Genomic DNA, 15,593 nt, shown 5'->3' on the forward strand with positions numbered 1-15,593 from the left:
GGATAGTAAACAGGATATGCGAAAAAGGTAAAATAACAAAAATCACGAACTCCATGGCAAACTCCAAACGGAAATGGCAAATATAAAAGCTCAAACACATCAAACGAATTAAAAACAATTGTTGTATTCCTGACTTGGTACTACCATTTCCTTATGTAGAAAATGGTGGATTAAACCTGTTTTTATAGCTAGCTAAACCTCTCACGTTCATGCAAGTCGTTTAGAATTCCACTATCTTGACAACAATGTGTATCAGGTGTAATACCACCATTGATTTTCCCCTATTAGTCTTTGTTAAATTTGCACTTTTCAAAAAATTGTGCAGAATTTATCTTTGTTTCAAATAAAGAAATACTTGGCATGAGTAAAGTTTGATCCTGTCCAGTACTATAGAAAAAATTTCACATAACATTTCATTGCATATAAGAAAATAACCATCACTGGAAGTTAACCAATCAAATTTTCCCCCTTTTTTAACCTGTGTACAAGCTTTAGTAACCATGTAACCTCAAGTTTCCAAAATATTCTATAGAAACCCCAAATAAAAAAATAATGGTGCTTTGAAATACCCAAGATATATGTTTATGACCCAGAAATGTTTTACTGCAATGAAATGTAGGATCAATTACCTACAACTGTCAAATTCAAGGGAATATTTTTTTTCGACCTATTTTCGTATGCAACCGGATGTGACATACTATGATTTGGTGGTATTACACCTAAAGAAGACTTTTTTGTTAAATAAACTGAATGTGACTTTGTTCCTTTGTAATACTGGTTATTTCAAGCATTCCTGTCAAGTTTTGTCATAATCAGTTCAATAGTTTGAGAAAAATCTAGTATAATGTAAGACGACATCTACAGCGATTCGAGCTAAATTTCTTCGAAAAATCCAAACCAAGCCGCATCATGATAGAATATAGTGTGGACCAATAAATGATCAAATATTTATCTCATCTGCCTACAAACAGTTGAATATGATACAAAAGATGATTTTAGGATGATAAATACTACTAATGGACCTCTTTGTCTTCCTTATAAGGTCTCTTTTGGTCCATTTATACCTCTCATTTCCTCAAAATTTCTACTTTATAGGCCAATAAATAAAAATTTTGGGGTAACTTTCACTCATTTATGATAGAAATGTTATAATAAATGATTAATTGAAGTATTCAAGCTGAATGAACTATCCGTATAAAAGTTTACTGTCTCCAAGGAGGTTTCAATAAGTCCTTACGTAAAACTTAAATTTACGCCGTGTTCCAGAGAGGGACATAAAAAGCTTCTCTTTTGGTGAATAATTTGTTGTTACTGCTTTAAAAATAATTTCATTTACTTAAAACTATATATTTATTAAAGTATTTCTTAGGAAAAATTTTCTAGTATAGCAAAATATATAAGAAAAAAGGAGAAAAAGCTCCCCAAACTCTAAGTATGGCATATTCTGTCAACTAATATTCATGGTAAAGTCCTATTTCAAGGAAATTTTCTCATAAAATGTGTTTTGGAGACTCAATCCACTCAGAATATTTCATTATTAGTAATATTTCACTTAAATAGCAAGAAATTTTAACACATGAGAGTACTCACAAGGTCAAAGGTGCATGTACAGCTTCCCATATTAGGTGTAATACCACCATTGATTTTCCCCTATTAGTCTTTGTTAAATTTGCACTTTTCAAAAAATTGTGCAGAATTTATCTTTGTTTCAAATAAAGAAATACTTGGCATGAGTAAAGTTTGATCCTGTCCAGTACTATAGAAAAAATTTCACATAACATTTCATTGCATATAAGAAAATAACCATCACTGGAAGTTAACCAATCAAATTTTCCCCCTTTTTTAACCTGTGTACAAGCTTTAGTAACCATGTAACCTCAAGTTTCCAAAATATTCTATAGAAACCCCAAATAAAAAAATAATGGTGCTTTGAAATACCCAAGATATATGTTTATGACCCAGAAATGTTTTACTGCAATGAAATGTAGGATCAATTACCTACAACTGTCAAATTCAAGGGAATATTTTTTTTCGACCTATTTTCGTATGCAACCGGATGTGACATACTATGATTTGGTGGTATTACACCTATCACAATAAGAACAAATAACTAGTTCCACAAATAAAAACAGAATGGCATATGAACATTCTACAGATCAAGTACATAAGGAAAAATGAAAGACAAGAATACAAACCAAAGTACAATAACACAATGTGGCGGGATGTATAAATACCGAGCCATGTCAAAAGTATATTACCAAACCTGGACTAAACAGTAAAGTTTAATAATATACAATGGCAAATAAAAAGAACACTATAACACGTAATGAAGATGATAGTACCGAGAATCTATACTGTAAGACCATCATGTATCATTTGTAAAGTTAATATATATTTATCAACTAGGTCTTGGTATCTTTCAATGGCCTGTTTCAGAAAAAAAACGAGACATTCTTGGACATAATCCTGGTTCATCAACTTTTATTTAGTCTGAGTAGCAGCCGCAAGCTGCTGAATACCGAATGAGTTGGGAAATGTATATCCCATATGCAGGTGATGTTGGCATATTGCTGTTAAGGTGGGGGAAATTTATAATTTCAAATTTAAAATCGTCTTGTTTGTCATATATTCTGGTACTGACATGACCGCTAATGTCAAATTCAAAGTATAAGTCTAAACATGAGGCTGAGGAAGCCGTGTCTGTTGTTTATTTAATTTCTAGTTCTGAAGGAAATATTAATGGAACCCAATCAGAAAAGTTTTGATTGTTAATGGGAAGAAAATCATCAATATATCTTAACGTGAAATTAAATGACCTGTTATTAACAAGGTTTTTTTTCAGGGTATGCAATACAGGATAATTTTATATATAAAGGTTTAATTGAAGCGTCTATATCAGAATTTTGGAACAACTTAAAATATGATTTATCTGAATAGTACATGGTAAAAATAAAAGGTTATGTCTACCTGTCATATCGATGAGTGAAGGTAATGATTCATCATACAAAACTCGATATATTAAATTAACTATTATGACTTTGATGACACTTTCTGATCATTCTTTATTAAAATTTTAATGTACACGGTGTTTATAGTGTTCATAGGAAAACTGTCACATGCGTTACTCTGTCCCATAGACTTGCACTTAGCAAAAGAAAAAAAGATTTTGTAGAATTATAGCCTCCACATAAAATGTGCGGTCATTAATTGGTGCTGGAGAGTAACTCAACAAGAAAACGATAATATGTACTCGACCAGTATTGTTAACAGACTGTGTTAAAACACGCAATCTTTGATGTCGGGAACATTATTTTTTGGGCAACAGTAGTTTACCGATGTTCAGATCCTTTCCAACAATATACAAAACGAGCATAAACAAAAAATGAGGAGCGAGACGGGATGCAACGCCAGTGTGAGCGTCTCCTGCTATATATTCATCGCCCGATATACCAATCCACACCCAGTAAACATGTCAAAATTTGGATTGAAGGATTGTTTGTTGTTCCACGTCCAGTGGCAAAATTTGTTCACGAAATCTTTAAAACACATGGCTCGAACAAAATTTGACTTTTCCTTTTTTATGCGGTTGCTGTATGAACCATACTCAAAAATAAAGCTACCTATATGACAAGTCGTTGTTATATTCATATTTGTTTCTTATCTATACATTATTCTCCTGTTGGAGACCGTATGTTAAAATGCAAGTCGAGTTTTTTATTGTTTTTTTTATCTAGAAATAAGATGTGATATGAGTGTCAATGAGACAACTCTCCATCCAAGTCACAATGTGTAAAAAGAAAACAATTATAGGTCAAACCTATACCAAAGGTATTAACCACATCAACAAACAACAACCACTGAACAACAGGTTCCTGACTTATCTGTTGTTTTTTGTGTGAAGAATAATTTTTACTCAAAATTTAATGCATAGAACACGCTATAATGCTCCCAGTAGTATTTAGAAAACACTCTGATCGTTTTTTTCCCGTTGGTTGATGTGTCGTACAAATATGCACTGGATCACTTACTATTCTTACTAGATTAACGGGAACAGAACAAAATAAAACGCGAACACTTGATTGTTGGAAAATATCTTTCCTCTAAGTAAATAAGGAAGATATCCTGAAACACAATTGTTTGAACACCTTAACTAAACAGTTGTTAGTATCAGGGGTAAATAATCGTGAAACTAAACCAACCAAGGTACAATTGAAAATTCAAAATCTAATAAAGACTTTTAGTATAATTTAACCCTAAAGCATCACCAAATCCGGATAAAGAATTAGATATTTGGTGGATTGATTGTTGGTTGACTAACGTCAAGTGGAAAATATTGTCTGCATGTTCAGGACAAGAACAAATTTACAGTTCATACAATAGGAAGGTCTTGTAATCGAGGCCGACAGGAATGAAGGTCGGGGAAATTTAGACTGCAACGGGAAAAAGAGGCTATATTGGATAGGGACATATATTTTGCCTTCTAACAGCCCACATATGACCTATCTAGGATTAATAACAAGGGTTCTCAACGTATACAGAGCATGGCACTTTCTCTACACAAGACATCGGATTTTAACGTCCCTATTTTGACCGAAAAATATTTCTGAAAACTTTACGACAGAATATTTCGAGAGAAAGCTAATTAGCCAGGAAGAGGTCGCCTCCATTAATTGAAAATATATACATGGGCAACGATCTATTGTTATAAAATATTAAAGCAAAAATGGCAAAGCCAAAATAAAGGTCTTCAAAGCCTTCTCTTCTAGCATGTAGATGCATTTTGACTCAACGGTAGGAAATATTAAATTGCTTTCAGTTGTCTTCTTTAGAAATCTCGTCATAACTCACTCTGTTTGTAAACATGTATATACATCGCATGTATTTATCTATTATAAGATTTATTTTTTTCGGTAATGACAAGTTATATTGGTCTCTTTGTTGGTAATGAATTAAACAAATATTAAGAATACAAAAAATCATAAAAAACATCAAATTAGCATTACTGCGTGCAGAAAGTATAATTTCTGAGATCTTTTAATATATACATACAATGTAAGCTTCCATATAATATCCTCAAACTATACAATGAAAAAAACATCAAGATATCATGCCATCATCATTAATATGTTTTGCGTATAAGACAGTATGAGGAAATCTACTATATTTACAAATTATTTATTATACATGATAGAAAATAGACGCTATACAAATGTTTCCCTTGAACCAACAACATCTGATTGAATCATCATTGTTAAGTTCTTATTGGTAAATCGTTAATTGTATTCAAACAGTTTTTTTAAATGCCATCTATGTACACAATGTCGATACTTTTTGGGAGTTTTAAATGTTTTGTTGGGATTTTCCTTTCATTAACTATTTAAATCCATAAAATTCATATGTGAATGCACAGGTATAGAAAAATCGTTAACTTGCATACATTTGTATCTGTACTTTATGTTCAATGCGACCATTTACATGCTTATTTGTTTGTTTTTAGAGTGATTAAGATTATAACACAATGTTGACTGCTGTACCCCTATTTTTGACCGTTTTTCCTATTATGTCTTTTTGTTTTGTTCACACATCGTTGTCAATATAATGGAATTTTATGCGACTGTCATACAAGTGAGAGGTTTAGCTAGCTATTAAACCAGGTTTAATCCACCATTTTCTACATAAGAAAATGCCTGTACCAAGTCATATGACAGTTGTCCATTCGTTTGCTGTGTTTGAGCTTTTGATTTTGCCATTTGATTAGGGACTTTCCGTTTTGAATTTTCCTCGGAGTTCAGTATTTTTGTGATTTTACTTTTTTTTGTATAAAATTCGTTTCACTGTACTTAATCAATTTTTTTGTTGATTCAATAGACTTGATGTAGTTCATTATATTGTTTAATTTAAATCAATGCATATTGGGAGAACACCATCTATTTGCATATCATTTGCATATTTCTAGTTTGATATGAGATGAAAATGTTGCCTTTATTTCTAATACAAATTCATTTTCGAGTCTATGAGATTGCGCATTTCAGTTTCAATTAAGACGTTATTACAACAAATTACAATACGATAATTCGTTTTAAAAGTAGGTAAATTAATATCACTTTGCTTTCATGTAACCATGGTACACTCGGGCATACTTTAGTTCTGTATTATATATAATTTCCCTTTAACCGCTTTTTTCATTCCGGTTTTGAATAGATATTTTTTATCTGACCTACAGTCCTTGGATGGTGTAAACTTCCCACTCACACCATACACCATTACACCATTCACCATACACCATTACACCATACACCTTGTGCCATTACACCATACACGTTACACCTTTGCACCATACACCTTACACATTACACCATACACCATTCCCCATTCTATCTACACGATCCGAAATTACCCATAATGCAATTAAATTTCAAAGAAAGCGTGCGACTACAAAATTATTTATTTGATTTAAAAAACGAATTTTGATCACAATATTGTAAATTAATGTATAAAATTAAAATCTCCGTGGTCATGCCTATGATGGTTATATAAACAATACAGATTAAATATATATACATGTATTTGTAAATAAAGTACGCATAAAACTTTGCTTGTAATGCAAATTTATCCGCGATCTGCCTATCTATAAATTAAAAACGATATTGGTTACAATGCTATTATTATCGGTTTTAACATGTATCGTAAATCTTATAAACTTGGTTTTCAGATAAAATCGACAAACAATGCCAAAAATGAATACTTCAGGATGACTGGTACATGTACAACATGTACAACAAAATTATTTTAAGCATCAACCAAAACTGACCATATTTGCACTTATAATTATAAAATTGAGAATGGAAATGGGGAGTGTGTCAATCTGTTAATTTATATAGGGTTAAAAAATTTGGAAATATTTTTGCCCTCCTTTTATTAAAAATATTGTCTCGCTACAAAATTTCAGTAATTTTGATACCTCAGGCTGACTCATATAACAAAATTATTTAACTCATCAACCAAAACTGACCATAATATTTTCACTTTATTATATAGATCTATATAGCCGCATAGTAAATCAGCAATATTTTGATGTCAGGGTGGATTGTATAATACAAATGACAGCAACATTGCAAAACAACATGTACAATGACAAAAATTTGTCCCCATCAATCTAGATTGCCAGCATGTCCTCTTTTTATTCAATATATTGTCTCGCAACAAAATTTCAGTAGTTTTGATACCTCAGGTTGACTCGTATAACAAAATTATTTTAACGCATCAACAAAAACTGACCATATTTGCACTTTACTATGAATATCTATAAAGCCACATAGTAAATCAGCAATATCTTGTTGTCAGGATGGATTGTATAACACAAATGACAGCAACAGTGCAATACAATGACAACAAAAATTTGTCCTGATCAATCTAGATAGCCAGCATGACCTTTTTTATTCAAAATATTGTCTCGCAAGAAAATTTCAGTAGTTTTGATACCTCAGGCTGACTCGTATAACAAAATTATTTTAAAGCATCAACCAAAACTGACCATATTTGCACTTTATCATGTAAATCTATATAGCCGCATAGTAAATCAGCAATATTTTGATGTCAGAATGGATTGTATAATACAAATGACAGCAACATTGCAACACAATGACGACAAAAAATATACCCATCAATTTAGATAGCCAGCATGTCCTCTTTTTAATTAAAATATGGTCTCGCAACAATTTTTCAGTAATTTTGATACCTAAGGCTGACTAGTATAACAAAATTATTTAAACGCATCAACAAAAACTGACCATATTTGCACTTTATTATGTATATCTATATAGCCGCATAATAAATCAGCAATATTTTTATGTCAGGATGGATTGTATAATACAAATGACAGCAACATTGCAATACAATGGCAACAAAAATTTGTCCCCATCAATCTAGATAGCCAGCATGTCCTCTTTTTATTCAAAATATTGTCTCGTAAGAAAATTTCAGTAGTTTTGATACTTCAGGCTGACTTGTATAACAAAATTATTTTAAAGCATCAACCAAAACTGACCATATTTCCACTTTTAATATTATGTATATCTATATAGCCACATAGTAAAGCAGCTATATTTTATTGTCAGAATGGGTTGCATTATACAAATGACAGCAACATTGCAACACAATGACAACAAAAATTATCCCCATCAATTAAGATTGCCAACTTGTCCTCTTTTTATTCAAAATATTGTCTCGCAACAAAATTTCAGTAATTTTGATACCTAAGGCTGACTAGTATAACAAAATTATTTAAACGCATCAACAAAAACTGACCATATTTGCACATTATTATGTATATCTATATAGCCACATAGTAAATCAACAATATTTTGATGTCAGGATGGATTGTATAATACAAATGACAGCAACATTGCAATACAATGACAACAAAAATTTATTACCATCAATCTAGATAGCCAGCATGTCCTCTTTTTATTCAAAATATTGTCACACAACAAAATTTTAGTAGTTTTGATACCTCAGGCTGACTCGTATAACAAAATTATTTAAACGAATCAACCAAAACTGACCATATTTGCATTTTATTATTATGTAAATCTATATAGCCGCATAGTAAATCAGCAATATTTTGTTGTCAGAATGGATTGCATTATACAAATGACAGCAACATTGCAACACAATGACAACAAAAATTTGTCCCCATCAATCTAGATTACCAGCATGTCCTCTTTTTATTCAAAATATTGTGTCACAAGAAAATTTCAGTAGTTTTGATACCTCAGGCTGACTCATATAACAAAACTATTTTAAAGTATCAACCAAAACTGACCATATTTGCACTTTATTATGTAAATCTATATAGCCACATAGTAAATCAGCAATATTTTGATGTCAGGATGGATTGTATAATACAAATGACAGCAACATTGCAATACAATGACAACAAAAATATGTCCCCATCAATCTTGATAGCCAGCATGTCCTCTTTTTATTCAAAATATTGCCTCGTAAGAAAATTTCAGTAGTTTTGATACCTCATGCTGACTTGTATAACAAAATTATTTTACAGCATCAACCAAAACTGACCATATTTGCACTTTTAATATTATGTATATCTATATAGCCACATAGTAAAGCAGCTATATTTTATTGTCAGAATGGATTGTATAATACAAATGACAGCAACATTGCAACACAATGACATCAAAAATTATCACCATCAATTTAGATTGCCAGCATGTCCTCTTTTTATTCAAAATATTGTGTCGCAACAAAATTTCAGTAATTTTGATACCTAAGGCTGACTAGTATAACAAAATTATTTAAACGCATCAACAAAAACTGACCATATTTGCACATTATTATGTATACCTATATAGCCACATAGTAAATCAGCAATATTTTGATGTCAGGATGGATTGTATAATACAAATGACAGCAACATTGCAATACAATGACAACAAAAATTTATTCCCATCAATCTAGATAGCCAGCATGTCCTCTTTTTATTAAAAATATTGTCACGCAACAAAATTTCAGTAGTTTTGATACCTCAGGCTGACTCGTATAACAAAATTATTTAAACAAATCAACCAAAACTGACCATATTTGCATTTTATTATGTAAATCTATATAGCCGCATAGTAAATCAGCAATATTTTGTTGTCAGAATGGATTGTATAATACAAATGACAGCAACATTGCAACACAATGACAACAAAAATTTGTCCCCATCAATCTAGATTGCCAGCATGTCCTCTTTTTATTCAAAATATTGTGTCACAAGAAAATTTCAGTAGTTTTGATACCTCAGGCTGACTCATATAACAAAACTATTTTAAAGTATCAACCAAAACTGACCATATTTGCACTTTATTATGTAAATCTATATAGCCGCATAGTAAATCAGCAATATTTTGATGTCAGGATGGATTGTATAATACAAATGACAGCAACATTGCAATACAATGACAACAAAAATTTGTCCCCATCAATCAAGATAGCCAGCATGTCCTCTTTTTATTCAAAATATTGTCTCTTAAGAAAATTTCAGTAGTTTTGATACCTCAGGCTGACTTGTATAACAAAATTATTTTACAGCATCAACCAAAACTGACCATATTTGCACTTTTAATATTATGTATATCTATATAGCCACATAGTAAAGCAGCTATATTTTATTGTCAGAATGGATTGTACAATGAAATTGACAGCAACATTGCAACACAATGACAACAAAAATTATCCCCATCAATTTAGATTGCCAGCATGTCCTCTTTTTATTCAAAATATTGTCTCGCAACAAAATTTCAGTAATTTTAATACCTATAAGGCTGACTAGTATAACAAAATTATTTAAACGCATCAACAAAAACTGACCATATTTGCACATTATTATGTATATCTATATAGCCACATAGTAAATCAGCAATATTTTGATGTCAGGATGGATTGTATAATACAAATGACAGCAACATTGCAATACAATGACAACAACAATTTGTTCCCATCAATCTAGATAGCCAGCATGTCCTCTTTTTATTCAAAATACTGTCTCGCAACAAAATTTCAGTAGTTTTGATACCTCAGGCTGACTCTTATAACAAAATTATTTAAACGAATCAACCAAAACTGACCATGTTTGCACTTTAGTATGTATATCTATATAGCCACATAGTAAATCAGCAATATTTTGATGTCAGGATGGATTGTATAATACAAATGACAGCAACATTGCAATACAATGACAACAACAATTTGTTCCCATCAATCTAGATAGCCAGCATGTCCTCTTTTTATTAAAAATATTGTCTCGCTACAAAATTTCAGTAATTTTGATACCTCAGGCTGACTCATATAACAAAATTATTTAACTCATCAACCAAAACTGACCATAATATTTTCACTTTATTATATAGATCTATATAGCCGCATAGTAAATCAGCAATATTTTGATGTCAGGGTGGATTGTATAATACAAATGACAGCAACATTGCAAAACAACATGTACAATGACAAAAATTTGTCCCCATCAATCTAGATTGCCAGCATGTCCTCTTTTTATTCAATATATTGTCTCGCAACAAAATTTCAGTAGTTTTGATACCTCAGGTTGACTCGTATAACAAAATTATTTTAACGCATCAACAAAAACTGACCATATTTGCACTTTACTATGAATATCTATAAAGCCACATAGTAAATCAGCAATATCTTGTTGTCAGGATGGATTGTATAACACAAATGACAGCAACAGTGCAATACAATGACAACAAAAATTTGTCCTGATCAATCTAGATAGCCAGCATGACCTTTTTTATTCAAAATATTTTCTCGCAAGAAATTTTCAGTAGTTTTGATACCTCAGGCTGACTCGTATAACAAAATTATTTTAAAGCATCAACCAAAACTGACCATATTTGCACTTTATCATGTAAATCTATATAGCCGCATAGTAAATCAGCAATATTTTGATGTCAGAATGGATTGTATAATACAAATGACAGCAACATTGCAACACAATGACGACAAAAAATATACCCATCAATTTAGATAGCCAGCATGTCCTCTTTTTAATTAAAATATGGTCTCGCAACAATTTTTCAGTAATTTTGATACCTAAGGCTGATTAGTATAACAAAATTATTTAAACGCATCAACAAAAACTGACCATATTTGCACTTTATTATGTATATCTATATAGCCGCATAATAAATCAGCAATATTTTTATGTCAGGATGGATTGTATAATACAAATGACAGCAACATTGCAATACAATGGCAACAAAAATTTGTCCCCATCAATCTAGATAGCCAGCATGTCCTCTTTTTATTCAAAATATTGTCTCGTAAGAAAATTTCAGTAGTTTTGATACTTCAGGCTGACTTGTATAACAAAATTATTTTAAAGCATCAACCAAAACTGACCATATTTCCACTTTTAATATTATGTATATCTATATAGCCACATAGTAAAGCAGCTATATTTTATTGTCAGAATGGGTTGCATTATACAAATGACAGCAACATTGCAACACAATGACAACAAAAATTATCCCCATCAATTAAGATTGCCAACTTGTCCTCTTTTTATTCAAAATATTGTCTCGCAACAAAATTTCAGTAGTTTTGATACCTCAGGCTGACTCTTATAACAAAATTATTTAAACGAATCAACCAAAACTGACCATATTTGCACTTTAGTATGTATATCTATATAGCCACATAGTAAATCAGCAATATTTTGATGTCAGGATGGATTGTATAATACAAATGACAGCAACATTGCAATACAATGACAACAACAATTTGTTCCCATCAATCTAGATAGCCAGCATGTCCTCTTTTTATTAAAAATATTGTCTCGCTACAAAATTTCAGTAATTTTGATACCTCAGGCTGACTCATATAACAAAATTATTTAACTCATCAACCAAAACTGACCATAAAATTTTCACTTTATTATATAGATCTATATAGCCGCATAGTAAATCAGCAATATTTTGATGTCAGGGTGGATTGTATAATACAAATGACAGCAACATTGCAAAACAACATGTACAATGACAAAAATTTGTCCCCATCAATTTAGATTGCCAGCATGTCCTCTTTTTATTCAATATATTGTCTCGCAACAAAATTTCAGTAGTTTTGATACCTCAGGTTGACTCGTATAACAAAATTATTTTAACGCATCAACAAAAACTGACCATATTTGCACTTTACTATGAATATCTATAAAGCCACATAGTAAATCAGCAATATCTTGTTGTCAGGATGGATTGTATAACACAAATGACAGCAACAGTGCAATACAATGACAACAAAAATTTGTCCTGATCAATCTAGATAGCCAGCATGACCTTTTTTATTCAAAATATTGTCTCGCAAGAAAATTTCAGTAGTTTTGATACCTCAGGCTTACTCGTATAACAAAATTATTTTAAAGCATCAACCAAAACTGACCATATTTGCACTTTATCATGTAAATCTATATAGCCGCATAGTAAATCAGCAATATTTTGATGTCAGAATGGATTGTATAATACAAATGACAGCAACATTGCAACACAATGATGACAAAAAATATACCCATCAATTTAGATAGCCAGCATGTCCTCTTTTTAATTAAAATATGGTCTCGCAACAATTTTTCAGTAATTTTGATACCTAAGGCTGACTAGTATAACAAAATTATTTAAACGCATCAACAAAAACTGACCATATTTGCACTTTATTATGTATATCTATATAGCCGCATAATAAACAGCAATATTTTTATGTCAGGATGGATTGTATAATACAAATGACAGCAACATTGCAATACAATGGCAACAAAAATTTGTCCCCATCAATCTAGATAGCCAGCATATCCTCTTTTTATTCAAAATATTGTCTCGTAAGAAAATTTCAGTAGTTTTGATACTTCAGGCTGACTTGTATAACAAAAGTATTTTAAAGCATCAACCAAAACTGACCATATTTCCACTTTTAATATTATGTATATCTATATAGCCACATAGTAAAGCAGCTATATTTTATTGTCAGAATGGGTTGCATTATACAAATGACAGCAACATTGCAACACAATGACAACAAAAATTATCCCCATCAATTAAGATTGCCAACTTGTCCTCTTTTTATTCAAAATATTGTCTCGCAACAAAATTTCAGTAATTTTGATACCTAAGGCTGACTAGTATAACAAAATTATTTAAACGCATCAACAAAAACTGACCATATTTGCACATTATTATGTATATCTATATAGCCACATAGTAAATCAACAATATTTTGATGTCAGGATGGATTGTATAATACAAATGACAGCAACATTGCAATACAATGACAACAAAAATTTATTCCCATCAATCTAGATAGCCAGCATGTCCTCTTTTTATTCAAAATATTGTCACACAACAAAATTTTAGTAGTTTTGATACCTCAGGCTGACTCGTATAACAAAATTATTTAAACGAATCAACCAAAACTGACCATATTTGCATTTTATTATTATGTAAATCTATATAGCCGCATAGTAAATCAGCAATATTTTGTTGTCAGAATGGATTGCATTATACAAATGACAGCAACATTGCAACACAATGACAACAAAAATTTGTCCCCATCAATCTAGATTACCAGCATGTCCTCTTTTTATTCAAAATATTGTGTCACAAGAAAATTTCAGTAGTTTTGATACCTCAGGCTGACTCATATAACAAAACTATTTTAAAGTATCAACCAAAACTGATCATATTTGCACTTTATTATGTAAATCTATATAGCCACATAGTAAATCAGCAATATTTTGATGTCAGGATGGATTGTATAATACAAATGACAGCAACATTGCAATACAATGACAACAAAAATATGTCCCCATCAATCTTGATAGCCAGCATGTCCTCTTTTTATTCAAAATATTGTCTCGTAAGAAAATTTCAGTAGTTTTGATACCTCATGCTGACTTGTATAACAAAATTATTTTACAGCATCAACCAAAACTGACCATATTTGCACTTTTACTATTATGTATATCTATATAGCCACATAGTAAAGCAGCTATATTTTATTGTCAGAATGGATTGTATAATACAAATGACAGCAACATTGCAACACAATGACATCAAAAATTATCACCATCAATTTAGATTGCCAGCATGTCCTCTTTTTATTCAAAATATTGTGTCGCAACAAAATTTCAGTAATTTTGATACCTAAGGCTGACTAGTATAACAAAATTATTGAAACGCATCAACAAAAACTGACCATATTTGCACATTATTATGTATACCTATATAGCCACATAGTAAATCAGCAATATTTTGATGTCAGGATGGATTGTATAATACAAATGACAGCAACATTGCAATACAATGACAACAAAAATTTATTCCCATCAATCTAGATAGCCAGCATGTCCTCTTTTTATTAAAAATATTGTCACGCAACAAAATTTCAGTAGTTTTGATACCTCAGGCTGACTTGTATAACAAAATTATTTAAACAAATCAACCAAAACTGACCATATTTGCATTTTATTATGTAAATCTATATAGCCGCATAGTAAATCAGCAATATTTTGTTGTCAGAATGGATTGTATAATACAAATGACAGCAACATTGCAACACAATGACAACAAAAATTTGTCCCCATCAATCTAGATTGCCAGCATGTCCTCTTTTTATTCAAAATATTGTGTCACAAGAAAATTTCAGTAGTTTTGATACCTCAGGCTGACTCATATAACAAAACTATTTTAAAGTATCAACCAAAACTGACCATATTTGCACTTTATTATGTAAATCTATATAGCCGCATAGTAAATCAGCAATATTTTGATGTCAGGATGGATTGTATAATACAAATGACAGCAACATTGCAATACAATGACAACAAAAATTTGTCCCCATCAATCAAGATAGCCAGCATGTCCTCTTTTTATTCAAAATATTGTCTCTTAAGAAAATTTCAGTAGTTTTGACACCTCAGGCTGACTTGTATAACAAAATTATTTTACAGCATCAACCAAAACTGACCATATTTGCACTTTTAATATTATGTATATCTATATAGCCACATAGTAAAGCAGCTA

At 31.0% G+C, this 15,593-nt stretch overlaps 1 long non-coding RNA gene across 1 annotated transcript; it reads right to left on the bottom strand.

Moving 5' to 3' along the window:
* Positions 1-11,349: 11,349 nt before the first annotated feature.
* On the bottom strand, positions 11,350-15,593 carry LOC127732456 (uncharacterized). Its single transcript, XR_007996268.1, has 3 exons — positions 14,792-15,593; positions 13,681-13,757; positions 11,350-11,613 (listed from the first exon to the last, which is right to left on the bottom strand). It is a non-coding gene; the product is annotated as an uncharacterized LOC127732456 (long non-coding RNA).

This window comes from Mytilus californianus, unplaced genomic scaffold, assembly GCF_021869535.1.
Source record: "Mytilus californianus isolate M0D057914Y unplaced genomic scaffold, xbMytCali1.0.p SCAF_24, whole genome shotgun sequence".
NCBI classification, from domain to species: domain Eukaryota; kingdom Metazoa; phylum Mollusca; class Bivalvia; order Mytilida; family Mytilidae; genus Mytilus; species Mytilus californianus.